Below are 23,118 nucleotides of genomic sequence, written 5' to 3'. Positions count from 1 at the left end.
ATTATCAAGGATCGTATTTCAGGGATGATGCTTTTGCAAGGACCAGTTAAAGATGAATTCTATCCACTCCAAAGTTCCAATCATTCTCCTACCACTTTACATTTTGCTTTCCTTAGTATTAAAGCTCATGTCAAAGTGTGGCATAGGCGTTTGGGTCATCCTTCTTCATCTATATTTCGCAAGGTCATATCTACTAATAATCTTGCAGTGCAAGGCCTGTCTACTGGTGAATTTTTCTATCCAGATTGTGCATTAGCTAAGAACCACAAGCTTCCCTTGGGAATGGTTTCTTCCACAACTCAAGGTCTTCAACTTTTGCACTGTGACTTATGGGGACCTGCATCTGTTCCATCAAGCAGTGGTTTCAAGTATTACTTGCTCCTTGTTGATGATTTTAGCAAATATAGCTGGTTTTTTCCTTTGAAGTCCAAATCTGATGTATTTTCTACATTTGTTATCTTCAAAAACTATGTAGAAATTTTACTTGGTAATAAAATCAAAGTGTTGCGTTCATATTCAGGGGGTGAGTTCGCTGGTCATTCATTTGCATCATTTCTCAGTGCACATGGTATACTACATCAATTTAGCTGTCCATATACTCCTGAACAAAATGGCTGTGCTGAGAGAAAGTACAGGCATCTTGTTGAGACAGCTCGAACTTTGCTTGTTGCTTCTAATGTCCCTCATGTTTTTTGGGTTGAAGCCTTCTCCACTGCTATATACCTTATTAATCGTCTTCCAATCTCTGGCATTACTAAGTCCCCCTGGGAAATTCTTTTCAATCGGCATCCGGATTATTCCATACTCAAAGTATTTGGTTGCCAATGCTTCCCATAGCTTAAACCTTATGTTCATAGCAAATTGGATGCTAAGAGCAAAAGTTATGTATTTTTGGGATATAGTCTTCAACACAAAGGCTATAGGTGTTTTGACCCTATTGCCAACCGAGTCTATATATCAAGACATGTGGTTTTTAATGAAGGCACTTACCCGTTTCAGTCACTGCAGCTTCACCAGTTTAATTCCGGCAGTGTTTCTTCAGTACCTTCCCCTTCTATGGATCTTTACTTTAGCAAGTATACTCAACCTTCTCCCATTGGTGATGTCTCTCTAACTCTACAATGCACCTTTCCACCTATCACTACTAGTCAGAGTTCATCTATAACTCTAAGTACTTCTGTCTCTAATTCAGAAAGATCTGTTTTGCCAACAACTGAGACAAGTCATCTTCGCATTTCTGGAAATACACATCCTATGGTTACAAGATCTAAGGCATGGATTTACAAGCCTAAAGCTTATGCAGCAACCAAGCATCCACTCCCAGTTGATCTTGAATTTGTTCCCAACACCTATTTGTAAGCATCCAAGCATGCTCATTGGAGAGCTGCCATGCAGGATGAATACAATGCATTATTAACTACAGGAACTTGGTCTTTGGTTCCTTCTCATCATTCTCAAAATGTAGTAGGTTGCAAGTGGGTATTTCGTGTTAAGAAAAAGCCTGATGGCACTGTTGATCGGTACAAAGCCCGACTAGTGGCAAAGGGCTTCCATCAGCAAGAAGGGATTGATTTTCAAGAAACTTTGAGTCCAGTTGCTAAACCGGTTACAATTCGGATCCTTTTTACTCTTGTTGTTCAATACAATTGGTTTTTAAATCAATTAGACATTAGCAATGCCTTTCTTCATGGTGATTTAAAGGAGGATGTTTATATGCAACAACCCCCAGGTTTTGTTGATCCTCTTTCTCCCAGTCATGTGTGCAAGTTACGAAAATCTTTGTATGGTCTTAAACAAGCTCCTCGAGCTTGGTTTGATAAACTGTTTCAGGCTCTGCATACACTTGGGTTCAAACAATCTTCCTCATATGCCTCTTTGTTTGTGCTACATGGTCCTTAGTTGGTTATTGTTCTTGTTTATGTGGATGACATTCTAGTCACTGGACCTAACTCACATCTCTGCCAATAGTTCATTCAACAGCTTAGTGATCGATTTCTAGTGAAGGATCTTGGTCCTTTACATTACTTCTTGAGCTTGGAAGTACATCGATCTACCAAAGGGATCTTTCTTCATCAGACCAAATATTTACTTGACCTTCTCAAGAAAACAAATATGGAAGGTGCAAAACCTTGCTGCACACCCCTTGGTTCCAAGAAACTAGATCACAGTGGGCCCATTCTATCCAATCCTACTGAATATCGATCTATTGTTGGAGGACTCCAATATCTCACTTGGACTCGACCGGATCTTGCCTTTGTTGTAAATCAGATTTGTCAATTCATGCATGCTCCGAGGGAACAACATCTTCAAGCAGCCAAAAGAGTTCTCCGATTCCTAAACGGATATATTTCTCATGGTCTATGGTTTACCAAGGGTCCTGTTGATCTCTCAGCCTACTCAGATGTTGATTGGGCTGGCTGCACGTTTGATAGGCGATCAACTAATGGCGATTATGTGTTTCTTGGTCCAAACCTCATCAGCTGGAGTGCTAAGAAACAAAGTATTGTTGCTCGTTCCTCTACAAGAGCTGAATATCGGTCTTTAGCTCACACGGCTACAAAACTCACTTGGGTAGTGATCTTCATTTCCCTCTTTCTAAACTGCCTATAATATGGTGTGATAACATCTCAGCAATCTCGTTAGCATCTAATCCTATTTTTCATGCTTGAACTAAGCATGTTGAGATAGACTATCACTACATTAGAGAATTGGTTCTGGCCAAACTTATTAAAGTGCAATTTGTTTGCAGTGAAGACCAATTAGCTGATCTTCACACCAAGTCATTGTCTAAAAACCGATTCAGCTATTTATGTTCCAAGCTTCCAATTGGAATCAACTATGATTCCTCTTCTTGCTTGAGGGGGTGTATTAAGGAGGATGACAAGTCATCCATTTTTGTTACTGTAAAATAGTTTGGTAAAAACTAAATGTGGTTAGTTTAGTTAATAACTGTGGTTTGTTAGAATGGTTAAAGGATTAGTTAAGGTAATTAAGGGTACAAAAGTAAAAATCCAAAGGCTATATATATTGACATCTGTGTAATTGATCAATGTGAAATGAAAATACAATCTTGCAGAAGAAGTTTATTGTTTCTTTATGTATAATGTCCCCTCTCCCATCGCTCTTTTTTTTTTTTTCTTTTTTCTTCAAATTTGGTTCCTGTATTTTTTGGGCAAATCACAGTTGGTCAAGAAAAATCACTCAGAGTCATTGCACCAATGCTAAAGTTTTCAATCTTGTTGTCGGCGGAAGAATTTGGATCACCATGAGACCCGTTTTTTGCCGTCGTTCGGGTCGACCCAGATGGAAAAAGACACCAAATCACTGACCTAGATGCCAAAAAGGCGCTGGGTTTTCGGGACGATGGAGGGCTAATACTGCTCATACGGGTTTGAGCGACGCTGCTTGCAGAAGAGGGAGACGGGACTAGCAATCTTGTGATTTTTGGGGGGTCTCACTAAGACCTCTTAGTGAAGCCTTTAGTGTAGGTGAGTCCGGGCTAGTCTCATTAAGACTAGTCCCGCATGATAACAAACATCAAACTGGACTAACTATTAGTTCAATCTAGTCCAAAGACAGCTAGTGAAGGCAAACAAACAACCCCTAAAATATATCTGCAAGCCTGTTGGTATTGATAGACTTGCATGTTTTAATTTATTGTCATTCTCATAAATACGGTGTTTTCCTAAAGGACTGTACTTCAAATGTTAAAAAGTTAACGCGATTTTTACATGGTAAGCAGACACTTTCAATCTACATTTCCTCCCATAATGCACAATCAATCAAAGTCCTACTCAATACTGAAATTAAAAATCCTATTTATACAATACCAAAATCAAACATGCAGATATTCAAATTCAACTAAAAATCCTTTTGTTTATTTCAAATTAGACACAAAATCTCATTACAATACATAGTATCAAATTTTGGAGGGATGGATAAACCAAATTACCATCTTTTTCCTCAAGTCCATCAAGAAATCTAGACATTTTAGTAGATGGGTTCTACACAAAATCAAATATTCTTCCTGAATTTTTCAAATTAGACACTAAATTCCTCAAGAAAATGAAGAATATAAATGCAACTCTGACCAGAAACCAAATCAAATTAATTACTCATATATGCGAACAGAAAATGTTGTTTTGTGGAATATTGAGAGTGATTGATAGTGAAAATTTGAAATCAACACAACATGCATGAGTTCTACAAAGGTTTCAGAGCTTACCCATTAAAAAGGACGATGTCGGAAGCAGGGAAAGCGGCATGATTGCAGTAGAGGCCAGGATGAAAAGGAAACAGTGGGCATGGAGAGGAGTTTTGGATTCTAGGGATGAGAGTAAATTTAATTGCAGAAGAGCAGAAACGAAGAGAGCCACAGTGAGTCTCTGAGCGCGATCCCAGATGTCAAAAGGGATCAATGGCATAAATGAAATAGAAGAGACCAAGTGGGGGTAAAAACGGAACACTGTGCTTACGAATAGTGTTTCATTGTGTTTTCGATCTTAGTATAGACTAGAAAATGTGCCCGCGCGTTGCTGCGGGACTTGAATGCATCACCTTGAACTGCACGAATAAGATACATTTTACCTAAATGAAGAGAAGAATAGATGAGTGAATGCGGCAGTTGATACGTACTTATTACATCAATTACTATAACTAAATGACGTGTCAATTCCATCATTATGCAATAAAAAAACGTAGGGCTAACGAATATGACCAATCATTCTAACATTCTTCCTAGCTTATCCAATCTAGATGACAAAAATGGCTAATTTCGTTGACCAATTAACCGGATTAGCTAACACTTCCTAAAGAGATATTCTTCATGCTTCACATCTCTTAACTGGAGCTGTAATAGAATTCTAGCATAGTATCCCCAATGCTATTGAATTAGATGACGGAAATGCTGAATTTCTAAATAGCTCATCATATACTTGTGATTTGTGAATGAAGATTTTGTATTCATGAATAACGATCAAATGCTTGACAATTATCGTGCTACGTAATTATCAATCACATATTTAAAATCCAGGCACAAAAGCTTTAGAAAGATAAATAAAAAAACCCATATAACTAAATAGGCTTTGAATATGCTATCAGGGCACATAATTATATACCTAAAAATGGCAACAAACCAGCTTCTTCCTCACACGACCCGACTTTCTGAAATTTCCCAAGAAGATAAATCCATTAGCAATTGAGAGAAATTCGAGATATAGATAAATCAAGAAGCAGAGGAGCAGAATGTTCAAACCTAATTACACCAGAATCTCAAAACGACCGATGCCACGGAAATAGCCATGCCCTATTGCTTCTCCTTGTTCCCAGTTTGCTCTGAAATGGGGGTGTGACTCATAGTTTGATCTGGAATGGGAGTTTGACTTCTAGTTTGTTCTGTAATGGGAGTTTGAGTTATAGTTTGCTCTACAATGGGAGTTTGAATCTTGACCGAATAAAATTATTGATCAAAATCGTTCTATTTATTAATGCTTGTTCAGAGATATAATCATACCAAACAGAAAGACTCAATCCATTGCTAACATCAGCAACCCTAATTTCCCACCAAAAGAACTTAGCTCAATAGATTTCTTAGGAAACAATTCTTAGTCGCTGCGAACCACGAACTACGCAACCGAAACAGAACCGGATTAAATAAAAGCACTTTGAGTAAAGAAAACAAAGTGAAATCTGTTTTCCATCCAAATAATCTTTTAGCTCTCCGTTCAGCACTTTTGATATGTTTTATTTAAAATGGTTTCTGGAATCAGTCATCTCATAGGGTATTCTGACTCTCTTTTTCATTCATTTCACGCAAACCAATCATACATTTAAAATAGGGCTTGGATAGCCTAATGTAAACTACACAAAAAAAGATTTAGAACTTGGTTTAGCAGCTGAAAATAATTTGTGCCTCCAAATAATAATGCTTACCCATAACCTAGAATTTAAAATTAGCATTTTGTGGCATTTGGATGTGAAAACTGAAGCGGCAGGTGGCAGCAGTGGTACCAAATTACAATTCTAAATCTAGCAACAGAATCCGGCTGATAATTAACCCAGAATATAAAATCTAAATAAGTTAGAGCAAAAATCACCTCAAATCTTTGCTTCTCTTATACTTTGGTATTATGGGGTTGACTTGTAAACGGTAGATAAAGTCCTGAAAACCAAGAATGAAAAGCATTCTTTCAGTTAACCAAAAACCATTCATAAACGGAGTACGACATGTAAACAAAAAATAAATCTTGGAAAGCAGACATAAACAAACTTCAATCACAATTACTTTAATACATATTTGGATACAAAGGAAAATTGAATTTATTAAATTTTGATATAAAAAACATTAACTAATGCAGGAAGAACATTTGTGCCTCAATGGCGTGAGAAGTACTCAAAACAAACTTTGTGATGTGTAAACAGAAAACGATCATGCTCTCCAACCTAATGCAGAAAAAACATTTGAATTCTTCCATGATATCCATGATTTGCACATATTTATATACCAATTGAGAATAACAATTTAAAGCCCCCCCCCCCACCCCTTCTCCCCCACCCGAAAAATTCACCTAAAAACCACATTAACCGCCACAGTTTAAGAATCCAGATTACATTTTTCAACAAAAAAGAATCATCCTTCAATTATTAGCCTAAATATTGATTTGCAAACACAATGTAGCAAAAGAGTTGTTCAATAGCTCATTTTGGATTATAAGAAGTCCATTCAAAGAACTGAAAAAGCATAAATGAAAATATTCAAGAACCAACCTTTTTTGGAAACCATTGGTTCTAGTCTTATGATCTTTGATATATTTAGCGAGAACCAAATTAATCTGAAATAAAAAGAAACATGTTAGTTAAATCAACTCAGAATTCAAAACTAATATAGATTGACGGTGAAAAAAAGTATTCGCACACACATAATGCAATACACATGTGTAATATACAATTGAGTAAGATACTTTGATGCCATGTGGATCATTAACTGTTCCCTTGAGCCACAATTTTATTTGAATTAATGTACTAAAGATTAATGCTATGTACATTGAAAACGTCGAGTGATTGTTATATCAAAAGATTTGACCACACAGGTAGGCCATGCGGCTTTGGATCGATATTAGTACACTTACATGCAAAAAATTATGAAATATTGATTGGTTTATTAATAACGTTAATGAAGATTCTTGTTTTTGGGGTGTCTCAATGAATGTTGTTTTGTTACGTCGTTTTATTACTTAACATTATTAGTTAAATTTAAATACATAATGTTATGATAAAATGATTTAAACTTAACGTTATTGGTAACAGCATACAAAGTTTCAAAAAACAACATTGAACTTAACTAAGTTTGATGTGAGGATTATTTTGAATTTAAATCATAGATCTCTGCTCTAATCTGTGCACGCACAGCATACACATTTTAACACAAATAATAACAATCACAAAAGAACCAACAGAGTGATGGCATAAAAATCTCAAGCATGTGGCGTCATCTGTCAATGAACAAAAATAAGATGTATCATGTATTGTAGAGGATTAGATAACTGAGAATTACATTCAGAGTCACCACAATGACAACAAAGAATAGAAGCATGAACAAAAACATGCAAAACACATACAATGTGTTTTTTGCATAGAGGTTGTAACACTGAAAAAGTAGCAGAGCAGGAGGAAAAAGAGAAATGGAGAGCAAGGTGGTAGCCAAAAGAGAAAATCAGAGTTATTAATATCTTCTTAGCTCTCCTAATTTAATAATTTAGACTCAAAATAAATTATGTCAGATGTCTTTCCGAATCGATGTTTTGAGAAAGATGGTACTGTCCAAGAAGAGCGGGACTTTTCCTTTCTAAAAAGTGGAAGCCAACAGCAATCATGAATAAAAGTGGGCAGAGAATATAAAATTCTACTTGTCTTTTCTTGTGGCTTTGGTGGGTTTGGCAAATGGTTTTTTTTTTTTTTTTTTTTTTTTTTTTTTTACAACAATGGACGGCAGCAAGAAAGGGGGAGAGCAGACAGGCAGCAGAAAAGCAAGAAATAATCAAATTGGACTCGAACTTACCAATTTTCTATTCAAATAAACTGAAAAAAGGAGTTGGAATCAAACTAACCTCCGTTTTCTATATGCAGCAAACTGCATCTTGTTTTTGCCCTCGTTAGCAACATACCATTGGCTCTGTACACACCAAAAAATGCTCTGTACACACCAAAAAAACACAGTAAACACCTCATTCATTACTAATAACCATTTCAATTAATTTATTATTTAGACAAATTTTTCAACGATTCCGAAGCTCAGATAAAATCTGCAAGAGAAAATTGAGATTATATGCAATTGTATGTCAAATAACCTGAAAAATACCATATATCCAATATTAAGTGCATACACCTATAAACTAATCTTTATATATTCTTTAAAATAATACATATCAATGTAATCTAAAACATTGAAAACATTATCATACAATTAAAGAATAACGATGTAGAAAATTTTCTTTCCATTATTTTCAGATAACTTTCCAGTCAACAACCATTTCTTTTATCCCATTTGTCCAACACCACCTGCATTTCAAACAAAAAGGAAGAGTTTAATAACTAAGACCATCTCCAACAATGGGCTAAATGCCAAATTTCCCCCCAAATTTCCCCCCCAAACCATCTCCAACCCATGCTAAAACTTTCGGCTAAATGCCAAATATTAAAGTTGGGCCAAATACCCCCCAGATTTCCCCCCCTGCGCGACTGGACTCGCTGGCCCAAAGGCCAGTCTCGGCCCGCTCACTCGCGAACGCGCCCCACGCGGAGCGCTTGCATTCCGTCTCCGACAGGGTGGGCCCCGCTGTCAGCGGGTTGTCGGCCACCCAGATGAACTCCAACAGCTAGTTTTTCAATCCAACGGTTGCGTTTCAAGGACCGTTGGTTGATCCAACGGTCCAGATTCAAATTTGATTTTTTAAAATATGTTATTTTAAAATACATTGAATCCAACGGCTGAGATCAAATATAATCAAATCTAACGGTAAAAAAAAGATCTAACGGCCCAAATTTAAATCTAATGGTTAAAATAATTAAAAAAAATTATTTAATTCAAAATTCACTCAAAAACTCTATAAATACCTATGTATTTGTTCAAACATCCACACAAAACTCAAATTTCTCTTACAATTCTTCCAATTTATCTTTCTACCATTTCTTTCCATTTCCAAATTGTTCAACATGGCAAGAGAGCATATTAGAGGTCGTAATTGGACTTGTGAGGAAGATGTTGCTCTGTGCTTGGCATGGGTTTCTGTTAGCGAAGATGGTGCAGTTGGCACTAATCAAAATAAAAAGGTTTTGTGGGATAAAATCATTGCAAAATTTCAAGAAAACTGCAATGGTAGCAGGCGGGATGGTGGTGGTGTTTATGATCGGTGGAAGACTATCAACAAAGCATGCACTTTATGGAAGGGAAGCTTGGAGAGAGCCGTGGTTGGCATGGCTAGTGGGAGGAGCGCCATAGAAATTGTGAGTTTTGTTCTTGATATTTTATTTGTCATGTACATAATATTATGTTGCAACTAATTATTTTTATGTATTTTTTGCATAGGGTGACAAAGCAATGGAAATTTACAAGACAAGAGTAACACCAAAAAATCAAGTTTTTAAGTTGCAACATGCTTGGAACATCCTCAAAGATTGTCCGAGGTGGGGAACCGATGCGGACCAACAATGGGGAAGATTATTTCAACGTGAAGCTGCACAAACAAATGCCGGAGATGAAGGTGTTGATGAAGGTGTCGATGAAATGACCCCATCTCCTTCTTTTGCAAGGCCCCCAGGAAGAGATAAGCAAAAGGAAGCAAAGAGAAAAGGGAAGTCCCAAGATCTGATGAGTGGACACTTTGATACCGGAATGGCAAAATTGAACGAAACTCATAGCGCTCGCCAAGAAGAAGCGGCCCGAATGCGTTTGCAAATGAAGGAAATCTCGGATAGGGAGGAAAATAGGTTTGAAATTGAATTCATGATGAAGGACCTCAGCAAATACACTCCAGAGAGGAAGAAGTTCTTACGTGGTAAGCAAAAGGAAATTATGCGAAAGTCTGCCTCAAGGAGTATGTTTCAAGATGATGAATCTTCTGAACCCTATATCCCAACGTTTCAACGAAGTCCATCACCAAGTGAAGATGGTGGATATGATTGTTAAGTTTATGTAGTGTATGAATTATGTGCTTTATTAATTAAGTTTATTAATTGTGGTTTGTGAATTATAATTTATGTCTTATTAATTATCCAATAATTTATGTCTTATTATTCCCCACTTTGATGTAAAATTTAGTGATTTTTCAATATTTATCGGAATTTAAATTTTTTTAGATTCAAATGTTTATAAAATTAATTTACGACAATCTACGTATTTATTTTTTTAAAAAAATTTAATTTAAGAAAAAAAATAGCCTAAGTTCATTCTTTAATAATCCCGGGCTAAAATTTTAGGCCGAAATGGTTGGAGTAGAAAAGTTGTTTCTGGGCTAAAAGCTAAATTTTCCGGGCTAAAATATTTAGCATTTAGCCCGACCATTGGAGATGGTCTAATAATTTCAGGCACTTTCCAATTTTCAGCTATGATAAAGACCATGGATAATTTATTGTGTCCATTTTCCTGCCATCTTAAGTGGCCAGAAACTGAAAATTTGTTATCAAATGTGTTAATGCTGCAATATATAGGATGACGGAGAAAATTCCAGTGAAGATTGGTTGAGGAAATTTACAGTGTCACTACTCGCCTTTAGAAATATGTCTTTTCTGGAAACCATTTCAAAGTGTTTAGGATCCCAAAACCCGTAATCGATTATAGTGTGCCTAAAATCAAAAAATGACCTTCACAAAAACTAACTCAAAAACCCTAAATCCCTAAACCAGATTAGTGTGGTTTCATCCTGTTAAAGATACGAAAAATGAAGCCATTCAAGCGGTTAAGATATCTAGTAATGATCGTGGAGATACGCAGCTGGAAGAAGATGGAAGATAAAAAACTTATTAGTATGAAATGAATCCAATATCCTAATGTAAAGGAAATTACTCATAGTAGAAATTTTGAATGGACAAAGTTTTGGCTTCCCTTTCCGGCTATACTTGATTAACTGGGAACCTTTTTTTTAATGCAATTAGCAACTTCATGAGAGAGAGAGAGAGAGAGAGGAATATTAGGTGAAAAGTAGTATTGCCAAATCACACAGAGATCAAAATCTTGAATATATATGTTTAACCATATCAAACATCATTTCGTCGAAACCGACTTCACAAACACCTTCTTCTTCTGTTTTCAAATTTTCAGAAACACAACAATCAACTACGTTTTCGAGAAAATTAACAAAAAAAGAAACCCTCTTTGATTCAGTTTTCTCAACAACCAAACAGAACCTAAAAATTTCAAGCTTACATTTTTGAAGCGAGCCATGGATAACGTTTGCAATTTCAGCTCCGTAGCTTTGTGATCTACTGCAAAAAATTAAAACAAAAAAATATACGCATTTAGAGTAGAAAAAGAATGAATTTATGCTAGGGATTCGCCAGATAATTAAAACTAATTGAAAAATTAAACAAAATTACCTTTGGGCGTTTAGGGTTTTGGGGGAACTCTGTCTCTGCGTGAGGTTATAGACGAAGGAAGGAGATGACTAAACGCGCGAGGCAAATTAGGTTAGTTTATTAGGCGCATCCGAACCGTCTAAACATACTAAGGAAATCAAGATGCATCCAAAACACAAACAGTCAAACTGGAATGCGCATGGAGAAGCAGAAGAAGAAAAAGAAGATGAAGAGAGGGTAGTCGATAGCTGACCCGACACTGGTCGTGGTCGGAGTTGACAGAAATCAACAAAGCCCTGTGCGATTTCATCGTTTTGAGATGTGATGGTCACATCATGATTTTATCACCTGAAGGTCGACTCTTCCAAGTCAGAAAACAGAAAAATTAAAATTCAGGAACAATAAACTAACAAAAACAAATTACAGAAGAGGAAAAAATCAAATTACCTAAACAAAAATCCATGATTATTCCATTAGTGCTGATTCTATAGGTTTTAAAGGGGGAAGGTTTTTTTATTTGAGATGGATGATGTTCGATCTGGGGATTTTAGGTGAGCAGATTGAAACTGAGGGAGAGAGAAAGAGAATGATGAAGAGAATGGGATCTGAGGGAGAAAGAGGGGAGGAAAAGAATGGTAAAGTGACGATCGCACCCTGCCTTTCCACGATCATCAACACGCGGCATCAAGATCAGCAGCAGAGAGAGACAGTGGCAGCTTCGTAAATAAACTGAAATGTGGTCCAAAACACTGTTCATATGAATAGTGCGATTTCCCCTCCTACTTTAGACTAAAGTAATTGCATTTATTATTCTTGATGCCATTTTAAGTTAATGTCTTGGAGGCAGGTTTTTATTTGAGGTATATTAGCTCAACGGAAGTACTGTGAGTGGTATCAGCTTTAAAATAATGTAGTAATAGAAGCTTGAGAGGATTTCTTCATCATCATCATTCTACAATTGTAGGTAAATGTCATTTACAACGTTGTGGCTGCCTATCTTCGAAATATTAGTATAGTTGCAGCTAACTTCATTTAAAACGTTGGTTGTTAAATGAATCGAAGCCTTCTTGAGCAGTGTAATATTTGATTAAATTCTTTAATCATGTTTCTTTTGTGTAGAAATTGTTCTAAATGTTTTCAGATCTTTTTAACAGTCGAGTTTCTGTATGATTTGAATATGACCTGTAACTTTGTTCATACCCTTGACGACCTCAGATATCTAGGATTTAAAATACAAGCAAAAGATTGTTAGCATGTCGAATATTTCGACTGAGAGTACACTTTCTTCTGCAATGTGGAAATGACTGGAACTCCATCTGTGTAAGTTTATCTTACATTGCCGGTTCCAAGCCCAGATAAAAGAGGAGGAGGAGGGCGTCAGGTAGTCGACCGGCACTCCTATCTTACGTTGAATCCTTAAGATGAGATCATACCAACTCACATGCACCGGATCGCATCTGAACTCCAAAGTTAAGCGAGTTTTGGGTGAGAGTAGTACTAGAATTGGTGACCTCTTGGGAAGTCCTCATGTTGCATCCCCCCACAACCGACCCCATATAGTGGGAAAAGACTTAAGAAGAAGAATGTGGAAATGACTGGCATTAGGGATTAAAATATGTTTCTGAATTCTGCATTGCGTCTCCGGTTTGCTGGCGGATAAGATTTCTGAGATTGACCTACCAGTTGGTTTGGTTTGGCTATTCCTTTCTATTGAAAAGGAGTCAGCTGTCTGGCCATGTCACCTTCTTCTAGGCTCCGCTGGACGACACGGCATTCTTGTTTAAGTATAGGCCGGCTGTACTTGTGATAATTCGTTTACCTCAGTCTTTTGCCTTTTCCGCTTTGTATCACTTCATCTAATGTATATTCTGTATTCACGCATCCATACATGTAATTTTTCTTTTTGTTTATTGACTGCCGAAGAAATCTTCTTCTTTTGGATAGTGACAATGCGACATTTTTCGGAAGGATTGCTCTTTTTTGGGCATTTATTGAAAAATACTAATGCACATACAGGCTACAATCAACTGATCATGAGATCTCACATATTGTGCATGATACTTTGCTATCAGCTGCCTGCCTGTCATATAGTCAACGCTCATCTAGAGGAAAAATAATTGAATGCAATAGAATTTGTTAGTCATTGTTCTTCTCACAGTCAGTCGTGTGATGAAAATCTTCTTTGCACCATGATCAATGCTGTTTCTTCCCTTCATTTTTTGTCCTGGTCAACTTACTTGCAGAAAAATGCAATATGGGCATTAAGGGTCGTGGTGCTCTTGTTTTTCTTTCAAATCCTCTCACACACACATATCCTGCATATAAATCAATCAGTCAATAAGTAAACTTGTTTGTCACTTTGTACAGCTAAATTACATACACCGGTTTTTAATACAATGTTTTCAACAGTCGCACCACAATTTCGTCAGATTTCTTTCCCTCTTATTTCCCCTTCTTTTGAAGACACTCAGGACTCGAGAAATCATCAGTCAAATATCTTAATGACCCCTCTGGCTAATTACATATAATTGCACTATCAATGATTTGTCTTTTGCATCAAAAATTACAAATTAGTTCAAAGTTTATCATTTACATTTTCTTTTTCTTAAACCATGGTAAGTATACCTTTGTTATATAACTAGTCCTGAGAAGATAACTCATGATAGGTATCGCAAAGTATTATGAAGAACTGAAGTTAGTATCACATACCTCTCCAAAAGCAGTATTGAATTCCCTCTGTTGATAGACCTGGTGGACATAATTATTTTCGTTGTAAGTATACATCTCTAAATGGGATGTGAAAATCGCAACGCTGGTATCTTAATATCACTTACCTCTGAATATTGTCGATACAGAAGTTCCAAAGTATACGGTCCGTCTTGGCAAATTCCATATCCACCCCCTTGGAACATCTATTGGGTTGTGACTAGACTCATGATCTGCGAACATCTGTATCGTGATAGAACTTTGTTTATAAATCTGGAAGTAATGGCTCTAACATTCTGGCTTACAGAAGTGGAGTACAGGATTCTGGACCACTATTAATTTTGTCCAGACTGCTCTGTAGATAAACTTCAAGGAGATTAGTTTCAATAAGACTCACCTCATTAACTTGAAAATATGTGCCGTTGAGTGGAAAGCTCCCTCTCATTGCTGTTCTACAAGGTATCTGCAACAAGTTAAATTAAATTTTGGTAAACAAATGCATCTAGTTTATTGTCTTTGACTTATTACAACAATCAATTTTTCTCACCAAAATCGTCCCTCTGACTGTTTGTGAATTTTCTTCTCTTATACTATTACATGAAAAACATGTCTTCTCATTGCACAATTTGTGTTGGTCTTGGGAGCCACACCTGCTTTCTGGTGGTTGAATTGAATTTGCAGTCTCACCTGATATAAATAAAATAAATGTATCACTTAGTAAGATGTACAATATTTCGACTTCATTCATCTGATGTCAAATTTAGCTAGCTCTAGGCCATCCATGCATCCGTATCCCAAGTTCTAACTTGGCTTACCGAATCAAATGCATTAAATTTGAATAGATCTCAAGATCCTCAACAATGTATCTCAGTTCTTTTATGTCTGGAGCTTACCTGGTGTCCATATAGCAAGAAGGTAAGGGCTTGGATCATCTGGTTCCCGTCTGTCCATCTGTAAAGTTGAATGGTGATTAATTGAGAATTAGAACGCTTCATGTATTGTAGATATAATATATATAATTTTAACCTACCCCTTTTAAGAGTGGATGCGAATCTGGTAGTTCATACCTGCATTATACCAGCACAGAATGTATAAGGGTGTCAGAGGATTTACAGTTATGCCTGTATACACATGCTTGTATAGGTATGTGTGCCAAAACTCAGAACGTATGGCTCCAGGCAGAGAGTTGTTAAAATTCCTGCAAGAATTCTGACGGTGGCGAATTCAAAATTTCGACACTAAGTTTGTTTTCCTAGATTGAACATGCTGTGGACTTTGGCCCTACTATATTTCAGTTTGTGTTCAGTGTTTTGCAAGGAATATGTGGGTTTGTGACTATGGGATGAAATGTACTTACACTTGGTGCTCTGTTCTTAGTCGACTGACATTCTTTAGCTTGGGTGTAGGGATAGAAGCAGCTTCCGAAGTCAAGGAAACTAAGGCCTTGGACATGTCACCTTCTTGAAGCTCCATCTTCTCTTGCATATAGTTTTGTAATGTCGATGTTAACTGTTCCATGTTGAGTTTGATGGTAGGAATCTCATCTGGATCCTCGTAGAACAAGTCCTCGATGTCACTTTGTGATAGCTCAGTGAACTCTTGTTCTGGGGATGCTGGTTCTTCAATGATTGGTTCACACTTGTTAATCTCAACACCTGCTATCTGGAGTGAGTTGATTTCAGGTGGAGGCAGTGACATGGGAGTGACAGCTATTGTAGGGTTTATCCCGGCTGCAATTGGAACACTTGAATTCACAACGCTCTTTTCTTCTGGACCTGGCAGGGCAAGCCTTGCACTGCACCAAACATGGTTGGTATCAATTTGCTCAATACAATCTCCTAATTGTTCCACGTGAATAGTGAAACGTAGAGTTATACAACTATAGATTCTCCATGAAACTATCTACGATTCTTAGTTCCTTATAAATTTCTGATTATTACGTAATTGACCCTGAATCCCATGTCTCGAGATATCTGGAGATTCTGATGACTTGCTACAATGTATTTTTTTTTTCCTGCACAGTGGCATCAACATATATGTAAATTATCAGAGATTATTGTTCAAACCTTGCAAAAGCACTTGCAAAGTGTCTGCATTCTCCTCTCATTGGACATGCATTGCAATTTGGTTTACTCTTTGTGCAGAAAACCTGCATAACGATCAAAATATGAGGTACTTAATTTATTTTTGTTTGATCACAGATAATATTTCTAACTGGTGAAACAGCATGCATACCTTTCCAAATGTAATCATCTGGTAGTGCAGCTCATAACTATGGTTCAATAGTCAATTAATCAGTAAAAGCATAAGTCGACAAATATAAATAAAATTACATGAACTTTTGCACTTGAAAGTAGTGCTCTCAAATTTATATGAAAAGTTTATGAAGCTATGAGCTTACAGGGTTCGTTGATCAATTTTGCATAATCTTGGCCATAGATACTTTTGAATTGATTCCAGCATTGGGTACCTAGAGGGAATACGGTTAGCATTTTCCAGTACTGGAAAAGTAAGCATTCATTTACCAAACTATCATTTCTTACATTTCTAGGAGGTGTAACTGGAGTGATTCAGGTAATGGTTGGAGGGGGACCCATCCCAGTCTTACTGCTACCCTTCCAACATTAGTATCAACCTATATTGAGCAAAGAACATATAATTTCATTGATTTTAAGATATCCCCAGGCTCTTGTAACATAATTAGTATTTAGTAGTCGCATAATTGTTACCGGGAAAGCAAGGTGGTGAAGTGTTAAAAGCCGGACACACTCCACACTTTTCAAGCCCAAGCCTCGTATGCTTAATAGATAATCCCTGCAGGAAAATCATTAGTGATAACTGTATACAAAACCTGATGAATAATGGCCTTGTTAATGGCATAAAGGGGGTAGCTGTAACGTTCTACAAGATAATGAATTGTGGAATGACTTACTTCGCTTTATCAGGGGGAACATCTCTTAACCATTCCAGATCGATGCTTCCATGTTCTTTAACCAGTCGGTTTAGGAATTCCTACAAACATTGTGCAACCAGTGTTATCGCGAGGGATAGTCTTAACCTATCAAGTGATGTTATCTGGAGAAAATTAATGATGCAATGAACAAGCATGAAGTCTTGGACTGAATACTAATAGTAGAGTACCTGGATCCGTTCTGCTAGCATGATGTTCATCCCTCGTTCCTTGATTGCCTCAGAAATTTCTTTGACATTAGTATTTTTGAGTGCTTCGTAATCCAGTGAGTCCATTGTGTCTTTATTTCTTTCCTTTTTCCTACCATTGGCCTGCGCCTGCTTTCTCAAGATGTTCCAGTCAACTGCATTCTTTTTCTCGCTGTCCGCCTTTCCTTTTCTTCTTTTTGAAGTATGTGTACTTGTCTCATTATGTGACTGACCATGAGAAAACAGTTGCTCCTGTAAATTTGAATCAACTGATTGATTTTCCATGAGTATATGCTTACCATCAGCGTCATTGATAGATTTTTTGCTGAGCTCACTGACATTATTGACATGCTTTATGCTACCACTCTTATTTCCCATAAGTGGTTCAGTATGTTCTCCAGGCTCTCTGACTGACGTGTTTTCTAATGGGAAGGTTAGGTTCCCCTCACGCTGATTACTGTAGTTGGAACAATGATGTCCAGTGCTTGGCCTTTTTTCAGAACTATTATTCAGGTCTGTTGAGTGCTGTCTGAACCATGCATACAGGTCCATTGATGGCATGTCTTGAGAACTCCACAGACTACTCTGTTGCATGTTGCATAGAGGAATTAACAACACTTCCTAACAGTTGTTCATTTCTCAAGTTCTTGCACTTGTCTTGCTCAATATCGAATCTGGAAGCAGTCGAAGGCCAAGAGGATATGCTCTCCTCATTGAAAGTTCCAAATCTCCATGGCTCTGGTTCTCCAGAATCTGGGTACATGTGCAGTTGATTGTTGTTGGAAGGAACAACTGGTACTTGCATATTTTCATTGTCAAGATTGATTGGATTTGTGAAAGAAGTGCCAGTGAGATGATTGATTTTGTCTGATAGTGTCTTTATCTGTGAATACTCCATGTGCCCGTTCTTGGATCCATCATCTAATAGTGAGATTCCATTTACTTGACGGTAAAAGTCCTGAAACATGGTCGTCGTCTCCATCTGTTGATACGTTGAAATGGAAATTGGAACCTTGTTGGGTCGGCATCCAGTGATAGGATCTTCTGTTTCTGAGTTGGACATTGGGTACGATCTGATTCCTACAGCTCCTTGAGTGACTGAGGATTCAATAGAATCTTGAGACGATACAAATTCTTCCTCAAAACATTGTCGATGTTCCTCATCTAAGTTCCTTTCTGTCCATGAGTTCTCAATGTCCCTCTGATTTTCTGCCAATTCATGGAGTGTCATAGAAGTCTGGCGGTAGATTGGTTTACTTGATGTATCATTATGCCATTTGGTAGCATCATCTGGACTGGTCCTGCAAACTTCTGGTTCGTTAACCAAGATGTTTATCCGAACCTTGTGTGGAGCTTGGTGATTGCTTGACCGAAGCGGGAACCGTGCTGCCAATGACATGAAGGCAGAGCTACAAAAGACAAAGAACAAAAGAAAAATTGTTCACTGTAAGACAATCATTTTGGGCTATCATTCTTCATGCCAAAATTCTTAACATACCTTGATAGATGGTCTGAGACGTTCTGGGTAAGGTAAACTCCAATCACCGAGTCAACAACTGATCCTTTCCATTTTGAAAAACGTCTGTCTCCTGTTCATTATAATTTTTTTTTATCAATGGTTGATGTGCATGATATCTAATAACTACGTATCCACTAATTGGAGAAAATTATAATGAATTTATGTTTTTCTGCTACATACCGTATAAATGAGAAGCAAAAAGTAATTCTTACCCCTGTTGTCTAATTGAGAAAGCTACTAATATGCAGTCTTTCACAATGAAAAATAGTACTGTCCTGTTTTTACATGTTTTATATGTAGTCATGTCTGAGTTTTCATGGTTGAGTTTACGTCTTTTGTATTGACTTCAAGTTGAATAATTTGCATTTTTGTGTCTGAACTGGAAATGCATGTTGTGCTGCAGATTGTTATGAAAGTGTATTTTACCTTGAACAAGGTGCATGAGCGCAATGAATGAGTCAACTCGTCCTTGGAAAACATTTCTTTCCTCTTCCCAATACTTCTCCTTTTTATCAGTTCCTTCATCGCCTTCACTTCCCTCCTTGCCCATCAACAGATTCCATATCCTATGTGTTTCTGGGGTCAAGCTCTACTCTTGGTCGTGGCTTACGTTTCTTCATAATACCTTGAAAGGGGACAATTACACCATCTCCTTTGAAAGGAACAAGTGCAGTTTTCTCCTGCTCTAGAATTTCGCTGCAGCTTCCATTGAGGTTCAGACCATTAAATTGATGTATGATGTCATCTATTGGTATAATAAATCGTGTTCTTATAGGATACCCTGCATCAAAATCAAGAGTATGTCATCGTTGGAGTGAGTTGAAAGTAGTTATTGTGATGATACATCATTGAGAGGTTTCTTAAGGTGGAAAGTACTAATTGCTTTTGCAGAAGGTTGCTTGTGATCGTATGCAGAATCCTTCTCTTGATGGACTTTATCTGTTCCTGATGAAACTTTTGATAGAGTAGTTCCTTCAGTCTGCTTCTTTGCTGACGTATTATCATGAGATACCTGCTTGTTTGCTATCTGAAAGGATTTTCTGGGAAGTGATGAGGCTTGCGAGTTACATGTTTCACTTATTGAATGGGTGGAAAAGCTAAGAACTTTTGTGGAACCTTGGCATGAATTTGATTTGGATGAGATCTGCAGATGTAGAAAACCATTCCCAGAAGTGATGGAGTGAGTGTACCTGTCACCTGTTAACTTGCTGATCTCTTTGTTCTCCCTGTCCATAATTTTGTTATTTTCAATGTAAGAACTCAGTATTTTATGGTTCTTCGATGCAAATCCATTTGAATTGACATTATTTTCCTCTGGTCTTTCAACTTTTCTCAGACACTCCTCAACCGCTGTAACCTTATTAGGCATATTATTAATGCTCAAGTATCTATTCTCAATTTTCTTTTTCTTATGGCTTCCTGAAAAATCTTTGCTGAGAATACCACTGATTTTCTGAATTTCATCCAATTGAAGTATCTCTTGGAATGACAGTGAACTTGGTGGATCGTTGGTAGAAAGACGAGTGTGCTCAGCAGTTTGAAAAAATTCCCTCTTGGATCCCCTTCCTTCACTTGGAAGGGAGAGAAGTTTTAGTAAAGAATCACCCTGGTTGGCAAGCTCTTAAGTTTTCTGAAGGTTTTCATGGTTAATGTTTGCTCGAATGACATCTTGGCCTATTCCTCCAGCTTGACTATGTTGCTGCATATGAGTGGGTTCATCTCTGCATCTTTTCTGGCATAAATCAGAATCCGCATTCTCTACATGTCTCCTCATGACATGCGAATTTTTCAGATGCATGTCTTTTGTTGTAGCAGGTAGGGCTGCAGATACTTGCCTTTCTGGCAGAAATGTAAAGTTATTTGGCATAAGACTCATGGAATGGATAGGGTTACTCAGAGTACCTGGTATCTGCTTATCTACCAATAATTCGTTCAGCAGTCCACTTCGGTCAGCTGGCTTTGCATTCACCTGGTTCGCGTCAGTTCCCATATGTGTCCCTCGATAGTCAAAATTCAAATCAAACGTCCTCTTGTTCTCTTGTTGCATCTCCTCTTGCTGACCAATTGCTCTGCATAGGTTTTCAACCATGGTCCTTTCCAAATCAAAATGCAGCACTCTTCTGCATGATTGTGCACCTTTTCCAGCATTAGCGTCTGCTGTCTCCCGTGTTATGTCTGCCAGTTGACTTGGCGATTCCTTTTGGACGTTCTTTCTTTCAAACTTCCTCTTTGCTGGTTTGGTCTCCTTAGACGTTATATTCTTTGGAGTTGCAGGCTTTGGCGTCCTTTTGGGATTGCCTTCAATGATTACCTTTGGCCTGTGTTTTCTTCACTTTGGTGGTTTCTGCTGGGGTGTCTTATTCAGATCAATCCCTCTGTCACCACCACTATCAGACTCTTTGTTTTTGTTGTACGGTTTAGAAATGGCTGCAGATGATGGCTCCACAATGTTCTGCAGGAGTTCGTCACCATTTGTTTGAGTTGCTTCATCTTCTATAAAAATGACCTGCTTGCCTTTTTCCTTCCTATCACATTTGTCCGTCAAGGACTTCAGCATTGCAGAAAGCTGGTTGTTCTCCAAATTATTGGCCTCATCTGTTGTGAATTGGAGTTGGCTGATAACACCTGAGGCAGTGTCGACTTCTGTACTTGGCAAGGAGTTTAGATCATAGCTTGGTTGGAAACCATCTGTAAAGAAAAGCAGTTTCTCGGTCAAGTTTATTATTTTTCAGTATTAATTTCTTCGTTTTTCTTGTTCAAAGTTTTTAGCTTCTTCTTATAGTCCGCATTTTTGCCTATTTTAGACTAGATTAGAAGACGGACATCATAAAAAAAAAATAGTCCATATCGATCATTCCTTCGAATTTAACCAGGTCATTTCTAAACTTTCTATCAATGAAATCAAATTAGAGCAGAATAAATATCAGAACCACGTTGAAGTACATACGTTGACTTATCTGGGATGAACTGTCACCATTACTCAACAGGTTTGAGCTTGGACTTGAGCGATGATTTTGGTTGCCAAATAACCAATGGAGTGAGTTGGAATCTTGCCGACTGTCGTCAACTTGGGAAGGAAAATCCATAACCAAAGACCTGCAATTTTGGTTGGTGAGCAAGTAACTTCTCGTGTTGTTTTCTTGGTTTCCCAACTGAGGATGCAACTTAGGAATCAGAGGTGTGTTCGCTGCTATGTCAACACTTCTGCTCAGATTCATGTTTGCAGAGGGAATGTAAGCTGCCTTATCGTGCAGCAGTTGCATCATTGTATTGTTGTTCCAACACGAGCTGTCACCACGGAGCAACTGTGTGAATGACCCTGCATTGTAGGAGCCCGCAAAGTGATTGATCATCTGATTTTTATCAGCCAGACTTCCATCAGAACTACACAGCCCTCCATTTCTGAGTAGCTGTCCATTTGGGCTAACAGCTTGATTCATGCCATTGTAGCTGGCACCGACCGGTACATGCTCCCTTGAAACTCCGTTCAGTTGTTGCTGCCAGTGTGCTCCTTGCAGGAGGTTCCTGCGGGGGTGAACTGGTATTGGACAAGGCTTTTGCCGAATCAGCTTATCTGGAGTCACAGGTATCCATGGATCCATGAATCGTAGATCGTCATCCTGGGGAATGAACCCCCCTCCAAACTTCATCCTTCAGTCCCTTCAATTTACACACTCTCTCTTTCCACTTCTTTGTTTCATTAATCTCTTTTCCTCTCTATAACACTCTAGCAGATAAGTTTTGTGGGAAAATGAAAGTGTCCGATTTCTCAGCTCATCCCCATTGCCTGAAACACCCTGTGCGAAAACGCTCAAATGCAAATCCCTCGCAGCTAACATGCAGTGCAGAACATAAATACACACATTAAACAGAAAATCTTTCCTCGAGAGAGTGGAAAATGCAGAGCAGCATCTCTGTGATTAATGATCGAAATCATGCAAACCAGATATTCCACAACAGGTACGGCCAGCCATGTTTTGTGTCATGGAAAACATGGAAAGCATGAATGACATAGAAACCGAATTAAGGCAGGAAAATGCAGAGTAACTGAGGAATTACATATCTTCTGAATCTGTGTAAATTGGCTTATTTAATTGTGGTTTAAATGGCAGCAAATGATCATATCTTGAGAAAATCTTCGTGATATGAAATGAAATTTGACAACT

The 23,118-nt window shown here is 37.7% G+C and overlaps 1 long non-coding RNA gene and 2 pseudogenes across 1 annotated transcript; 1 reads left to right on the top strand and 2 right to left on the bottom strand.

Moving 5' to 3' along the window:
- Positions 1-11,647: 11,647 nt before the first annotated feature.
- Positions 11,648-12,255, bottom strand: LOC125480755. Its single transcript, XR_007261025.1, has 3 exons — positions 12,016-12,255; positions 11,822-11,929; positions 11,648-11,716 (listed from the first exon to the last, which is right to left on the bottom strand). It is a non-coding gene; the product is annotated as an uncharacterized LOC125480755 (long non-coding RNA).
- Positions 12,256-12,987: 732 nt separating this feature from the next.
- LOC125480765 lies at positions 12,988-13,107 on the top strand (annotated as a pseudogene).
- A 654-nt stretch (positions 13,108-13,761) lies between these two features.
- LOC125480695 lies at positions 13,762-22,602 on the bottom strand (annotated as a pseudogene).
- Between the last annotated feature and the right edge of the window lie 516 nt (positions 22,603-23,118).

Source organism: the organism of the source record quoted next, unplaced genomic scaffold (genome assembly GCF_019419815.1).
Source record: "Pyrus x bretschneideri cultivar Hongxiangsu unplaced genomic scaffold, Pyrus_bretschneideri_v1 Contig35, whole genome shotgun sequence".
In the NCBI taxonomy this organism is placed as follows: domain Eukaryota; kingdom Viridiplantae; phylum Streptophyta; class Magnoliopsida; order Rosales; family Rosaceae; genus Pyrus; species Pyrus x bretschneideri.
Note: the sequence above shows the minus strand (reverse complement) of the source record. Positions and strands in the feature narration are given on the sequence as shown.